Source organism: Lynx rufus, unplaced genomic scaffold (assembly GCF_022079265.1).
Source record: "Lynx rufus isolate CCGP_SWC_20201006 ecotype Redwood Valley unplaced genomic scaffold, mLynRuf1.p SCAF_4, whole genome shotgun sequence".
NCBI classification, from domain to species: Eukaryota; Metazoa; Chordata; class Mammalia; order Carnivora; family Felidae; genus Lynx; species Lynx rufus.
The window spans coordinates 38,331,306-38,345,330 of record NW_025814856.1 but is presented as its reverse complement, the minus strand read 5'-3'; the positions used below and the strand labels follow the sequence as shown (position 1 = coordinate 38,345,330).

Sequence of the window (14,025 nt, the reverse complement as noted above, 5' to 3'; positions counted from 1 at the left end):
TTTTTTTCTTAAATTAAATTTTAATAAGGTCCAGTTGTTTGCCGGGCCTATATGATAGCAATCTCATCTGCATTGCAAAGCCTAATACTGTATAGATCTGACTGCCAAACATGCAAAAATAGATGCAACTCAATAGATTAACATGAAAATTAGTTTAGAGCGCACGCATTGGAGAACATCTCAAGGAAAAAGGAGGGAGAATGGCTGTTCTTGCCTTGAATTGAGTAGAACCTGCCAGTTCGCTTACTTTCCATTTAAGATTGCCTGAGTGATGAGATGGAAATTTCTGGGGTGTAAGATTGCTGCTGTTTCTTGTATTTAATGTGCTCTTTTCGCTTGGGAGGCCGGGGGCTGCTTTGCCGGCCTCCCCATTACCTTGAGGACCCCAACATCATTGCTCCCTGTTTTCTCACCACCAGATGCCTCGTGATAATTCTCACCAGTGGAGAAACCAATCCTGGAGTCACACATCAGCAGTGTGCCTCAAAATTTTCATTTTCAATTTGAATTGTTTTGTGTAAAAACAAAAAGGTTTGGGGCGGTTTGCAAAATAGTAATTTTAAGTCCCAGGGCTAGGGTTTTCCCCCACCCAAATGGTGAACATTTATGGTGAAAACCTCCAATTTCCTCTTACAGTAAACATGAAAATTATGATTTCACTCAGAGCCTGCATTTTTTTCCAATCTTTATGGCAAGAATCTGCATACACTTGCTTGTGGAAATGTCATAAATTGGCCTCAGATCAATTCCTCAAAGATAGTACTCACCAAAGTGCCACTTTCGTATTTTAGCCCTTGTGAAAGAAGATTTAACTCTTCTCAATAATGTTTGCCTCTCCACATTCAGGGCTGACAGCGGAGGGATAAGCAGGGATATATTCTGTATAAAATTAAAACCACTTCATTACATATTGTTCTGAAGAGTGAGCAAAAGGATATTAACATTTTAGGAAAATGGTGATCTGGTCTTAGCATCTTAAAAAAAAAATTACATGAGCATTTGGTCAGCTGATGGGGAATGAATCCTGTACCCTGTCGGTAACTTGATCTAAATTAATAAACAAATGTTTTTCTTTTCACTTGTGCCATATGTTGATCCCAGTTACATGGGCAGAAAGAGGCAGCTTGTAATGTTTCTTAAAGGATTACACACTGTTTTGCATAAGAGAGTATATGCAGATGCAGGATAAAACATGTTCCAGGCTTTCTTTGTGTTTTAGGGAGCTTGATTTCAATTGTTTATTTCATCTGACACAAACCATTTTTATTTAACTTGGTAGATCTGGTAGATATAGGCTAAGTGGAAAACACTGTGTGAACAGCTTTCACCAACTGATTAACCACCCTCCCCCCCCAAAACTTGCAGATCCTGGTTCATTTTGAAAGGTCCAGGTTGGCATAAAGGCATCTCGTCTCTCAGAACTCACTCTCTTCCTAAGGGGGAAAAAACCCCACAAGCCTGTGCTGTAATGAAATCAGAGATGTCGTAGATGCTAACCAAACAGACACGTTCAAGGAGCAGTCTGGTTTCCAAAAACAAAAGCCTATGAGTCACGTATTATTGCACAAGAAAATAAATTGATGGAGGACAAGATGAGAAAAAGTTCATATGCAAAATTCGCAATGTTTCACCTTGACTTTTTCCACCCACGTTATTTTTGTTGTCTTGAGGAGCTCACCGGCCTGTGCACCGGATCAGTGGTCTTGGGACTTGTTTTGATTAACTCTGAAAGTCACTTGCCATGAAATGTGCCGGAGTTCTTTTGCATCTGTCCCTGGCAAATAGGTGGTTGCTCCTTTCTCTTGACATTCAGGTTTTGATGTTCTCTTTTGTTTTCAGGGTAAGAAGTGACCTTTTGAGGTGACTATACCTGAAGATTGCTTTCCGGAAGCCAAAAAAGGTAAACGCGATGTGATTCGTGGAATTCTATCTAGGGCTGTGTTTACCACCTCTAGGTATATCTTAATTCACTTCTTTCCCAATCTGCGTAGTTACCTAATGTCTGTGAATTTATTTATGTAAGTATTATGTTATAGCATCATTTGGGAGATGTTTACAGAAAAGATTGCCCTGAAGAAATGGTCCACAGAGTGACATTTTTCTCCCAAATATGATCAAACTTCCCCTTTGTTGAAGCTGATTTTGTTGTTGTTGTTGTCGTCGTTGTTGTTGTTGACTTGGTGAACCCAAACTTTGACAGGAATATTCACATCACAAAAGCGGTGATTCATAAAAATTCGCTTGCTCCAAACGAGAGTAGCCCATGTCCGTGTTCTGTGCTGAAGTGGTGTCATCCGATTGATGTTCATCTGGCGGCTTTATAATCACCTTCTTTCAGAAATTAATAGTCATAGCACCATAGCAACACGGCACATTGATAGAACTGCAGAGCGGCGTGGGCCACATCCCTGTGATGTCAGTACTAGGCTGCCTTGTTCTCTTGACCTTGCTTGAAAATCAAATGAGTATTTGATTTTAAAATTAGAAGTTTTCAGAGAGACTAATGTAGCTTGATGAATTAAAGCTAAATTAAATTTTCTCAAACTCACTTTTGGGAGGGGGAACAAAAAAGCACTCTGTTTAAAATGGTTCTGGATGCTACATTATTTTCTCGATTCCCAAAGTCTCTCTCTGGTGCTCATCTCATACAAGTTAATCTTGCAGGCCGTTTTAATGGCCGATGTTTCTCTTGTAGAATCTTCATTTTATTTTTGAATTTTGGCCAATGATAGCTCCATTCGATTTAGTAGATTTGTGTCTGTTTTAAAACAGGTTACTTGAGGGCCTGGTTGCACAAGGCCTTCACTCAGATATTACTAAATTAAGTTTATGAATTTGTAAGACACAGACTTCTTATTCTTCAGTTGAACCTGTTTTGGGTTTTTTTTTCTTCTTTTTGAATCTTTACAATGTGAAGATTCTTAGATTACTTTTGTGTTTCATCTTACTGAGCATTTTGAGGTTCTAGAACGTATTTTATGGGTATGGATTTATTTTTCTAGTTGCGTTCTTCCGGCACACTTGATCTGAGGTCAGAAATCCAACTTGGCCCATTTCACCATCTTTGTCGTCTAAATTAAATCTTTGTGAGAAGCCTCAGATTGTCCTCTGCAGAGGACAGCTCCTTTTATATGCTCCAGTGCGGAAAGGGTTGATCCCAAGCAGTTTTGGGGCTCATCAAGTCAGGGCGGGACTTTTGACAAAGCTCTTCCCCTTGCTGACGCTCAATGGTCCAATATTAAAAATGAAGGCTTTGTTAATTTCAGGGATCTGCAAACTTTGCATGTCAAGGGCCATACGAATTATTTTCTGTTGGCGGGCCATTCCTTCCTTGCCACGAATTATTTTCTGTTGGCGGGCCATCCCTTCCTTGCCACGAATTATTTTCTGTTCCTGGGCCATTCCTTCTCTGCCACAGCTGCTCAGCTAGGCAGCAAGTTTGTCTCCCGGTGTCTCTGAGTCCTGCAGAATCTCAGTCCAAGATGTTCCTCATGCAGAGCTGTGCCAGGTGTTTTAACTCATCTCGTGCCTTTAGCAAAGATTTCTGGCAAAGCTAAAAACTGATTAAACAAAGCTGAATATATGGTCGAAGAGATGAAATATACACCTTGAGAATTGCGTTACCCCACAGCCTCAAATACGGGCATCCTAAGTGGGTTTTCATTGTTTTCTCTGGAGTCACCTGTAAGCATGAATTATTTTCCCTGTGACTTGATGTCTTTATAATGGCCTACGCTAACACCCATGACTTGAAAATGTGCACGTTTGAATTTGTGCATTGCGATTTGTTTCTGATTCTGTGATACGGTTCAAAGTTTAAAATATCGTGAGTCAGGGGCAAGTTTGGGGAGAAAAAAAAAGTTTCTAGGAATTTTTCATTAGTGTTGACTAAGGGAGGTAGTCCATGGGGACAAAAAAATTGTTTCTGTATAATATCAAGGACATGTGATATACTGCAAATAAGGAATGCATTGTCAAATGTCAGGAGCGGTGAAAAATTTTGTCCTTCTGATGGCTCTTGTCACGACACAATGGAAGCTGATTAACAAATTCATAAAACTTTTAAACTTGACTGCTAGGAAGCTCAGAGGAAGAGTTTTCGCTCAATGTCTCTAGTTTTTTTTTCACATTCCACATTTTTGTTATTGATATCTTTTTATATAAACTTCGTTATCTCCTACCCCCAGTTAACATTGTGTTATTTAATTTGTTTTTCTTTTATAATATCAATTCTTTTATTGGACCCTCATTTCAAATTTTATTTTCCTTTAGACATCAGTTAAGGTGCATAGACCTAAATAATAAATCACCTGTATTTTTTACCTTTTAACAAGCTCAAAGATCCTTAAAAAATGAATCCTTATATATTTTGATCTCTTATATATAAAGAAAAAAAAGTTTGTTAAACTGTAAAATCTAAAAAAGATCTGTAAAATGGTTGGAATGGCTAGTGTTTCTCCCCAGGGAATAAATCTTAAACAGAGAAGATCATGCTATCCAGTGATGCTCGAGAAACCGGCACCATCTCCAAATCATCAAGAAGAGGTAGATTCAGATGCCAGGAGCTTCTCAGTAAATGCCATGCCCGCATTTGAAATCTGGGAATCATTAACAGTCAGCATAGATGCAAATAAATATGTCTACATTGGCACTATGGGAAAAACTAGTTATGTGCATAAAAGTGGCCAGGCATATTCAGAAAAACAGATGAAGCCATTTTTCAAATTTAGATTCAAAGGTCTGACGAGTCATAAGTAACAGTTATCTTACTTGCTAGCGATGTGACAATTTTCTTCCAAGTGGATCTGAGCACTTTACAAAATGGGTTTGGTTGCCAGCATTCTTGAAAGGTGGGTGGCAATCATTATAATCCCCACTTTACAAACTGGGAAGGTGGTTCCATAGATGATTAGTAAGTTACCCACGGTCATGTAGATTTTCAAGACTGGAGGGGCGCCTGGGTGGCTCAGTCGTTGGAGAGTCCGACTTTGGCTCAGGTCATGGGTTCGCAGTCCGTGAGTTCGAGCCCTACGTCGGGCTCTGCACTGACATCTCGGAGTCTGGAGCCTGCTTCTGATTCTGTGTCTCCCTGTCTCTCGGTCCCGCCCCTGCTCGTGCTCTCTCTATCAAAAATAAATAAACATTAAAAAAAAATTTTTTTTTTTCAACATTTATTTATTTTTGGGACAGAGAGAGACAGAGCATGAACGGGGAAGGGGCAGAGAGAGAGGGAGACACAGAATCGGAAACAGGCTCCAGGCTCTGAGCCATCAGCCCAGAGCCTGACGCGGGGCTCGAACTCACGGACCGCGAGATCGTGACCTGGCTGAAGTCGGACGCTCAACCGACTGCGCCACCCAGGCGCCCCAACAAAAAAAATTTTTTTTTTTTTTAAAAAGAATGTCACGACTGGACCTAAAGAGGCATCTTGCTCAGGTCACGATTCTATTGATGTCATTTTATCATGGCGGCCTTAGTTTGGTGACTTAATAAAGGTTTATATGTCATTTTCTCTCTGCTGTCCCCCAATGTTGGCATTTTACCTACATGCATTTTTGCTTAAAATTCAAATCCAGTTTGTAAAATTCATCTTCTTGTAGCAGTTCTGAGTGGCATTAGGAGTGGATGATAATCATCAAGACCATAAAGATTACAATTAACTGGTTATTTTTAAGGATTTTAGACATCTTCAAGCTTCACATTTATGTATTGGTTACCTTTTTAAAAATTTTTTTTTAAGTTTATTTATTTTGAGAGAGAGAGAGAGAGAGAGAGAGTGGGGAAAGGGCAGAGAGAGAGGGAGAGAGAGAATCCCAAACAGGCTCTTTGCTGTCAGTGCAGAGCCTGACATGGGACTCATTCACATGAGCCGTCAGATCATGACCTGAGCCAAATCAAGAGCTGGGTGTTTAACTGACTGAGCCACACAGGTACCCCTTTAATTTCTTTTTTACAGCCAACTTATTTGTGAAAAAGAAACAATCTAAAAGCTAGTATAATCATTTCTACCCCCAGTTTGAGCTCTTTTTTGTTGGCTCAGGGAGTGTAAAGCATCCTTATAGACTCTACTCATTGTGTCTTGCATATTGTAAATTATATCTTGTTTGCAAATAAAGGTAAAAATGACTATTCAGCTACTTAAAATACATCCATTAGTTCTTTTGAAAGTGTGTATTTATTTGATGTAAATATTTAGTGGCAGTAAATTCAAAGTTAAATCACTTTCAAAATGACCACTTGATAGAATTCAGCATTTGAATTATGTGATTATTAATTCATCAACTTGTTAATGAAGACGTAACAACTTGATGTGTCTTCATTGAGCCACCAGATGACCACACTAGCTGAATCACTAGTTTATTCTGTTCAGTTAAACATTGAAGTCCTTCCCGCTCCCCCCTTCTCTTCACATATCCATGCTTGCGTTGTAACAGGGTGAAGACTAGCCTGGTACAACATGGAGACCCCAACATACAGTGGCTTAAATAAAATAGAAGTTTACTTTTTTCTTATGTAAGACTCTGGCCAGTCTAGCTTGACTGACAGGTTCTTTCTTCTGCTCTCCTACCTTGGGATTTTGTTATTATTCACATGGGTAAAGCATAGTGGAGAAGTCCAAGGCAAGCTATCGTCTCTGATGCAAATGAGTTAAAAATTGCACACGTCACATCTATTGACCTTTAATTGGTAAGATTATAGTTACATGGTCATAAGAAGCTCCATTGGCTGCTGGGAAGTATCTATACCAAGGTGTCCAGAGCATGAGAGAAATGGAGAATAGATGTAAGGGGACATTTCGAACACAACAACTTGATTGATTGAATTGGCCCAATGCAATGATTTCTTTCTTTCTTCCATTCATTCATTCATACAAAAGTACATACTGCATACATGCATAAATTCCTACTGTAGATATTTACTGATGATTATGATGATGGTAGATATTTACTGATGATTGCTAAGATCATAGCAGTACATAAGAAGGACATGGTCTTATGGGTGCCAGGTGACTTTTTTCGTTAAATGTTTGGCTCTTGATTTTGGCTCAGGTCGTGATCTCACGGTTTGTGGGATCAAGCTCCACATGGGGCTCCGTGCTGACAGCATGGAGCCTACTTGGGATTCTCTCTGTCCCCCTCTCTCTGCCCCTCCCCTGCTTGCTCTCTCTCTCTCTCTCTCTCAAAATAAATAAATAAACATAAAAAAAAACAGACACAGTCTCTGTTGTCATTGCTTATATTATAGAGGGGAAGACAGTTATTATGAATGATGGTGATGAGCAGTGTTAGGAAGGGCAAATATTGGTTGCTGTGAGAAAGCAGTCTCTAAAGTGGGAGACCAAGGTATCAGGGATTTACGTATTTTAGCCTTATATGGAAGCTTTGTTAGGTTAACTTGGTTTTCTTGTATCTGTCATGCCAATGTTGTTATGAACGTTATCAGGCATGTTAATTTTGTTAATAGCTTTATTGAATTATAATTCATAGGCAATACACTTGTCCCATTTATTTATTTATTTGTTTATTTATTTATTTTAATTTTTTTTTAACGTTTATTTATTTTTGAGACAGGGAGAGACAGAGCATGAACGGGGGAGGGTCAGAGAGAGGGAGACACAGAATCTGAAATAGGCTCCAGGCTCTGAGCTGTTAGTACAGAGCCCGACGCGGGGCTCAAACTCATAGACCGCGAGATCATGACCTGAGCCGAAGTCGGACGCTTAACCGACTGAGCCACCCAGGCGCCCCAACACTTGTCCCATTTAAAGAGCACCATTCATTGGTTTTTAGTTTATTCCCAGGGCCTGCAACCATCATCACAATCTAGTTTCAGAATAATTTCAGCACCCCAGAAAGGGATCCTGTAACCGTTAGCAGTGACTCCCCGCAGCTCAGCAACTGACAACGAATCTACTTTCTGTCTGTATAGGGTGACCTATTTGGGACATTTCCCATAAATGGAATCATACAATATGTGGCCTTTTGGGAGTGACTTTGTTCCCTTAGCATAATGTTTTCAAAGTTCAACCCAGGCATTTAAATTTGTAACTCTCTTAACAACCTTAGAGTTGTTTGAGGTCTGATTCTTAACCCCAACAAAATGATGACCTGAAATACTCTCGCAGGGGATGGAATTGGGGGGGGAAACTACTGTTCTCATGTTGTTTATATTTTCATAGAACTGACTTGGCCTCCCAACAGTTAAACTTCAAAATTTAAATGTTTGCATTTTAAGTTAGCTGTTTTTAAACATTGTTAACCATAATGCTAAACCAAGTTACTCTGTAAACAAGAGCTGTTTCTCTTGAATGTTAGATTCAAAGAAAAAATTTTCTTAAATATTGATTTCCAGAGAAATATGCTCAATAGAGTTCGTGTTCAAGAGGGAGTCACTTGTTGAAATGTCCATCAAGGCGTATTTAGTAATAAAGACAGTCTGTGCAGCATTTATCACCTAGTGATATTTTTGCGCTGTGAACAATCACAAATACAAAACCAACTACCAAATGGTCTTATTCATCTTTTTAAAATGATGTTTTTGTTCTTCCATCTGCCAAGGGCACCAATATCGCAGCTGCTCACCTTGAGCATCTTAGGAAGAGATTCTCAGTTTAGGTGACAACCTAACAGCTTAACAGAGATAGAGGGAGTATTGCCTTTCTTTGGTAATTCAAAAGCCTCAGGAAGAAATTTGAAGCTTAACTGTACAAAAACTAAACCCTGTTTAAGGGAGCAGATCGGTGTTAACCTTGACTGTATTAGTACTACCCCCTCGTATGTAGTAATATCCAGAACCTTAAAGGGGCAAATGTTCTATTGATGGTAGAATCCTTAGTTTGAGTCGATTTTGCAAGTTGACATTCTGTCCAGGGCTGAGTTCGGATTTGAAGTTTATGGTATATTTTTAAAAGACTCCTCGTGGGGCGCCTGGGTGGCTCAGTCGGTTGAGCGTCCGACTTCAGCTCAGGTCACGATCTCACGGTCCGTGAGTTCGAGCCCCGCGTCAGGCTCTGGGCTAATGGCTCAGAGCCTGGAGCCTGCTTCCAATTCTGTGTCTCCCTCTCTCTCTGCCCCTCCCCCATTCATGCTCTGTCTCTCTCTGTCTCAAAAATAAATAAATGTTAAAAAAAAAATTCAAAAAAAAAAAGACTCCTCGTGAGTGGTAGTTCACAATTGAAAAATGAAGATCAGTCGTTTAACCTTGTACTTCTCTGTCCTCGATCTGAACCGTTGTATTTCCATAGCCTTTGCGTGGGGGGTGGGGAGGGGGGAAAATGAAAAACTTACTTACTCTTTGAGAAGTGTGAAAATCATGCAGATATCCCCTTGAATATTGTATATTAGCACGTATGTACTATATAATTATAAGTCATTAGGTATTTTGTTAATTAGCTGACAGTGCAGTGAGTTATTTAAAATTACCTTTTAAGAAAACAGTCTTGCGTCATTGGATGGACAGTGATGATTTCGTTCTGTGGATTGACATGGTACTTCAATTCCTCACCCTATCCCTCCAGGCCTCTTTTTCTGGAAATCTTTTTCCCTTTCAGAGGGTCCTGAGCAGTCCCTGGAGGTCAGAGAATGTGCCCTAAAATTCTTTCATTACAGATTACTTACTCTGAAGTTTATTTAGAGCAGCGATTGGCCAAGTCAGCATTGGGACCCATTTGTGGGTTAGGAAATCAATTTAGTGGATTGTGCCCAAGAATTTTTAAAACCTGGAATAAGCATACAGTAGAGTAGAATAAAATAGAGTAAGCCTACACTGTCCAGTGTGGAAACCACTAGCCACATGTTTGCAGTACAATTAGCCCAAACTTCTATGGGCTGTAAATGTGAGTTCGACAAAGTACTTCAAAGACTTTGTAGGGAAAAAAATATTTGAACAATTACTCTTTTTTGATGACACATTGAAATGATCATATTTTGGTTATGTTAGGACAAATAATATAAATTATTCAACTTAATTTCATCTGTTTCAGTGTAGTCACAAATACATAAATGGCAGACATTTATTTCTAATGGTCAGTTTTGCTCAGGTGGATGGGGAATTATTAAATATAATACACGGTGATAGGTGCTGGGGAGAAAATAGAGGAGGATAAGGGAGATGGGCTTGCTAGAGCAAGGGGTTCCAGCTGTAAATAACCAGGGTGGGTCTCTGTGAAACACAGGCATTTTGAGTGAAGATGTAGCTTGTTCTAAAGAGAGCAAGTTGGCCAGTGTGGCTGAAGTCAAGTCATCGGGGGGGGGGGGGGGGGGACAAGGTCAAGTAGTAACAAGGTAGGGGGTGCCTGGCTGGCACAGTTGGAAGAGCAGGTGGCTCTTGATCTCAGGGTCCTGAGTTTGAGCCCCATGTTAGGTGTAGAGATCACTAAAAATAAGTAAATACATCCATATATACATACATATACACACAAACTTTGGAGGGTGGGGGGAGAAGAAGTAAAGGGCCAGGCTGAGTAGGGCGTGAAGACTCATTGGACTCTTAGGCATTTACTAAAATAGGGAACCATCGATGGGCTTTGAGGTGGGTTAAGATCTGACTCATGCTTTAAGTGGATCACTCTGGAAGCTGTTTTGCAAGTTGCCTGTGGGTGGAGTAGGCAAGATGATAGATGATAGGGAGGGGGACTTGTTAAGAGGCCATTGTAATCATCCCAGTGAGATAGGGTGATGGCCAGGGTGAGGATCACTAGAGGTGGTGAGAAGTACTTAAATTTGCTTTATTTGAAGGTAGAGCCAAAGGCTTTCCTAGTGGAATAGATGTGGAATTTGAACACGTTGCATTGAGGATGACTCGAAGATTTTTGTCCTGGACGATGGGGTAGTATCCTGTCATGGATTGCTTGTGGGTAGAAAGGAAAGAGCAGAAGATTGAGGTTTGGGACCCAAGCAATTTCTGTAAGGACGGGGCTGCCATGATCTGAAATAGGGAACCCTGTAGGGGAGCAGGTTTAGGGTATAAAGGAAAAGAAATATTTAATCTCCCTTGTTAAAGCTGGTAAGGTACACTTTATTCAGGACCATCACACTAGGTACAGGGAACATTCCGGTGAGGTTTTATACGGGAGAGATTGGGCTCAACTCCGAATACAGCCCTGGCAAGTAGGAAGTCATAGCAGGGTGGGTGTCAGTGGATGGAAAACTTCCAAGAGTAAACATCATGGGGAAGCAGAGGGTCTAAGCTAAACAGATCTCACAGCCCAGGGGGATCAGACATTACCTGGGAGATGATGGAAGATGAGGAATCCAGTCATATGTCAGCCGTGATCAGATACGGAAGGTGGTAGTAGAGGGGGTTGTGGTTCAACTGACTTAGCAGGGTTCTTGCTCAAACTGGATTTTATAGGAAGGTGCCCACATGGATTCAGGAGCCTGACTGAAGTTTGGTCAAGCCAAGAATCTTTGTCAAGGGTGGATGAGAGAAACCGGGAGCACAGCTGTAGACGCGTGAGGTTTGAGCTGTTTGTTATTCACCCAGATTGAGATGTCAAGCGGGCATTTGGATATGTGGGTCTCGAAGTGTCCTAGCTGAGGCTATAAACTGAGGATTTGTAACATGTAAGTAATATGTAAAGGCATGAACCCGGGTGAGCTCACCAAGGGAACAGTGGTACAAATAAAGGAGAGTAGGGCTCCAGGATGAGGGTTCTGTCGCCAGCACCATTAGGAAGCTTGATGACAGGATACAAAGAAGAGTCAAAGCTGGCGGGAGATTTTGGGGATTTGGATGAGCCAGGAGCCTATGGAGGACATTGTTTAAAGGAGGAGAGCATTGTCAGCTGCCTCAGAGGTTGCTGAGATGTAATAAGAGATGATGAGAAAGAACTGGCCATTGTGTTTGTCAACATGGAAGTCATCGATAACCTTAACCACAGTCAAAAATGTTTTGAGCCTCATTCCCCTAATATACACCGGCTTCATATAACTACCAGTGTGCTTATGGTAGGCATTTTGAATGAAGTTTCCCGGAATAGTGCCTGTTCAGCACTCTTACTTGTTAAGGTCATCCGGCACCTCCACCCCTCGCCGCCCCACCCGGACAGGGGCCTAACTCTGTGATGTTCGAGTCACGGTACAGCCCTTGGAAAGTGATCAGAGCAAAATTCACTGCTACACCGAGGAATTTGTGCATTTTGCCCCTTTCAATTTATTCTTTCCAATGGTCGAGATAATACTACGTTTAAAGAAAAGGCAGAGGGAAAGGGGGATGTATTAACCATCTAAAGGTGCACTGCAGCTTGGTGTGGTTAAGATGGTCTCTAGATTAGTAGAGTACTAGTTTGTGCTTGAGCCACATGTCAGTCTGTGACCTTTACCTTATGGTAGTCTTTGAAGATACAGTCTTTGAAGGGGTCATCTGCCTTTCAACTTAACTAAGAGCATCAAAGATTCTGGCTTATTCAAAAAATCTGAAACACAGTTAACGCTTTTGAAATTTCTAGGCTGGTCCCAAATCATCAAGCATCTAGAAAATTACAGGTAAAATAATTTTAAAAATATTCTTTGTCTGTCTTTAGGTACTAATAGTTGTGGGTGATGTAAGAATGTTAGCTATTTGTGGAAGATAATAAATCTACTTTTTTTTCATTATAAGATGGCATTACAAGAAATTAGAAAAGCATGAAAGTAGAGGAAGAAAATGTCAGAAGAACAGTTTTACTGGTGACCTCACCAAAAACAGTTCACCATTTTGTCATTATCCTGCCAGTATTTTGTATATGTAGATTTGTTTATATGTGGTCATACTGCACGGACTATTTCTTTTCCTGTTTTTAACCCTACAATCTCCCAAGTTTTTTTCAAGTTATTATATGTTATATCTAAGTACTATTTTTAGGATTCTTTGGTGACTTCTGTTTTTGTGTTGTCTATTCCTGCAATGGTGGGGCTTCCGATTTTTTCCAATTAGTCATGATGTCCAGGATGTCTGTTTTGAACATCTCAAGTTAGCTCAGTCTCTTGAATTAGTTTTATAAATGATGTTGAGATTTTAGATTCTCATCCAGTTTCTCCCTCTACTTTTGAATAAATTAAAACTAATCTGAAGCACACATAATCACCCCTTGGGGTGGACTGTATGCATTTTTCACGATTAGGAAATCGTGGTACCATTTACATTAATTTTGATTTCACAATTTCTAGACTTTAAGCTGCTAGGCATCTTTTCTTCTGATCTGAATTGTTTCTTGATATTTTCCCACTTTCCCAACTTGATTTTTAGCCTGTGAGCTGGGCACTTTGTGTTCTTTGAAGGCTCAGCTGTTCATCCTCTCTTTGTTTTATTATCCCAAACAATTGCTCCTTCTCTTTCCCCAGAGCAAGCCATTGACTTCTGTTTGCATTTGCATCTCCAAAATTTGCTTTGGTTGGGTTTCCCTCCGCTTACCCAGAAAGATTGAAATGTACTTACTGCTTTTAGAGTATAAAATTTAAGTTCTCTTCCCTTGTTCGCCGTACCTCAGCAGTATCGTCATTAATGGTGTAGGCAATAAACATTTGAGTTCTGGTGAGGTTCACTGTGTTTTTAAAATTGAGCTGTGTGCCCCTCTCCTTTGTGACCATGACCCCATCTAATTTTAAAATCCCCAAACAGCCATTCAGTGAAGTAGTCTTATAACTTCAGAGAGGGCCAAGGAATGTGGGACTTCTCTGGTCTCTTTCTTGTAATTTACTGAAGATGAAACCAACATCCAGGAAAGGAAAATGACATACCCCAGGCCACTGCATAATTGTAGCCCTCTGGGTTGGGAATCCCCGGCTCTTCTCCTACACCTTTTCCTTCCTTTTATGATATAATACCAAAAACAAGTGGAAATACTAAAATATGACTCTTAAAAAGTTGACCGTTAAAAAAACAGACCTGACAAAAACAAACATGTATTGTTTATATATATATATATATGGCTCTTATCTTGGATTTCATTTATAGTGCTCACTCTGTTTTTTCCAGCAATGTTGAGGGAAATTACACCATTTACAAGTGTTTCACTGTATTATCTCTGAGAAACATCACCTGAAC

The 14,025-nt window shown here is 40.2% G+C and overlaps 1 protein-coding gene across 5 annotated transcripts in view; it reads left to right on the top strand.

Annotated features, from left to right (window-relative positions):
- Positions 1–14,025, top strand: part of FOXP1 (forkhead box P1) — a 594,085-nt gene that overhangs the window by 264,457 nt on the left and 315,603 nt on the right. For all 5 annotated transcript variants that reach the window (XM_047096082.1, XM_047096085.1, XM_047096086.1 and 2 more), the window contains one exon: positions 1,840–1,900. The gene's annotated coding sequence lies outside the window, so the exon portion shown is untranslated. The remainder of the gene's footprint in view (positions 1–1,839; positions 1,901–14,025) is intronic.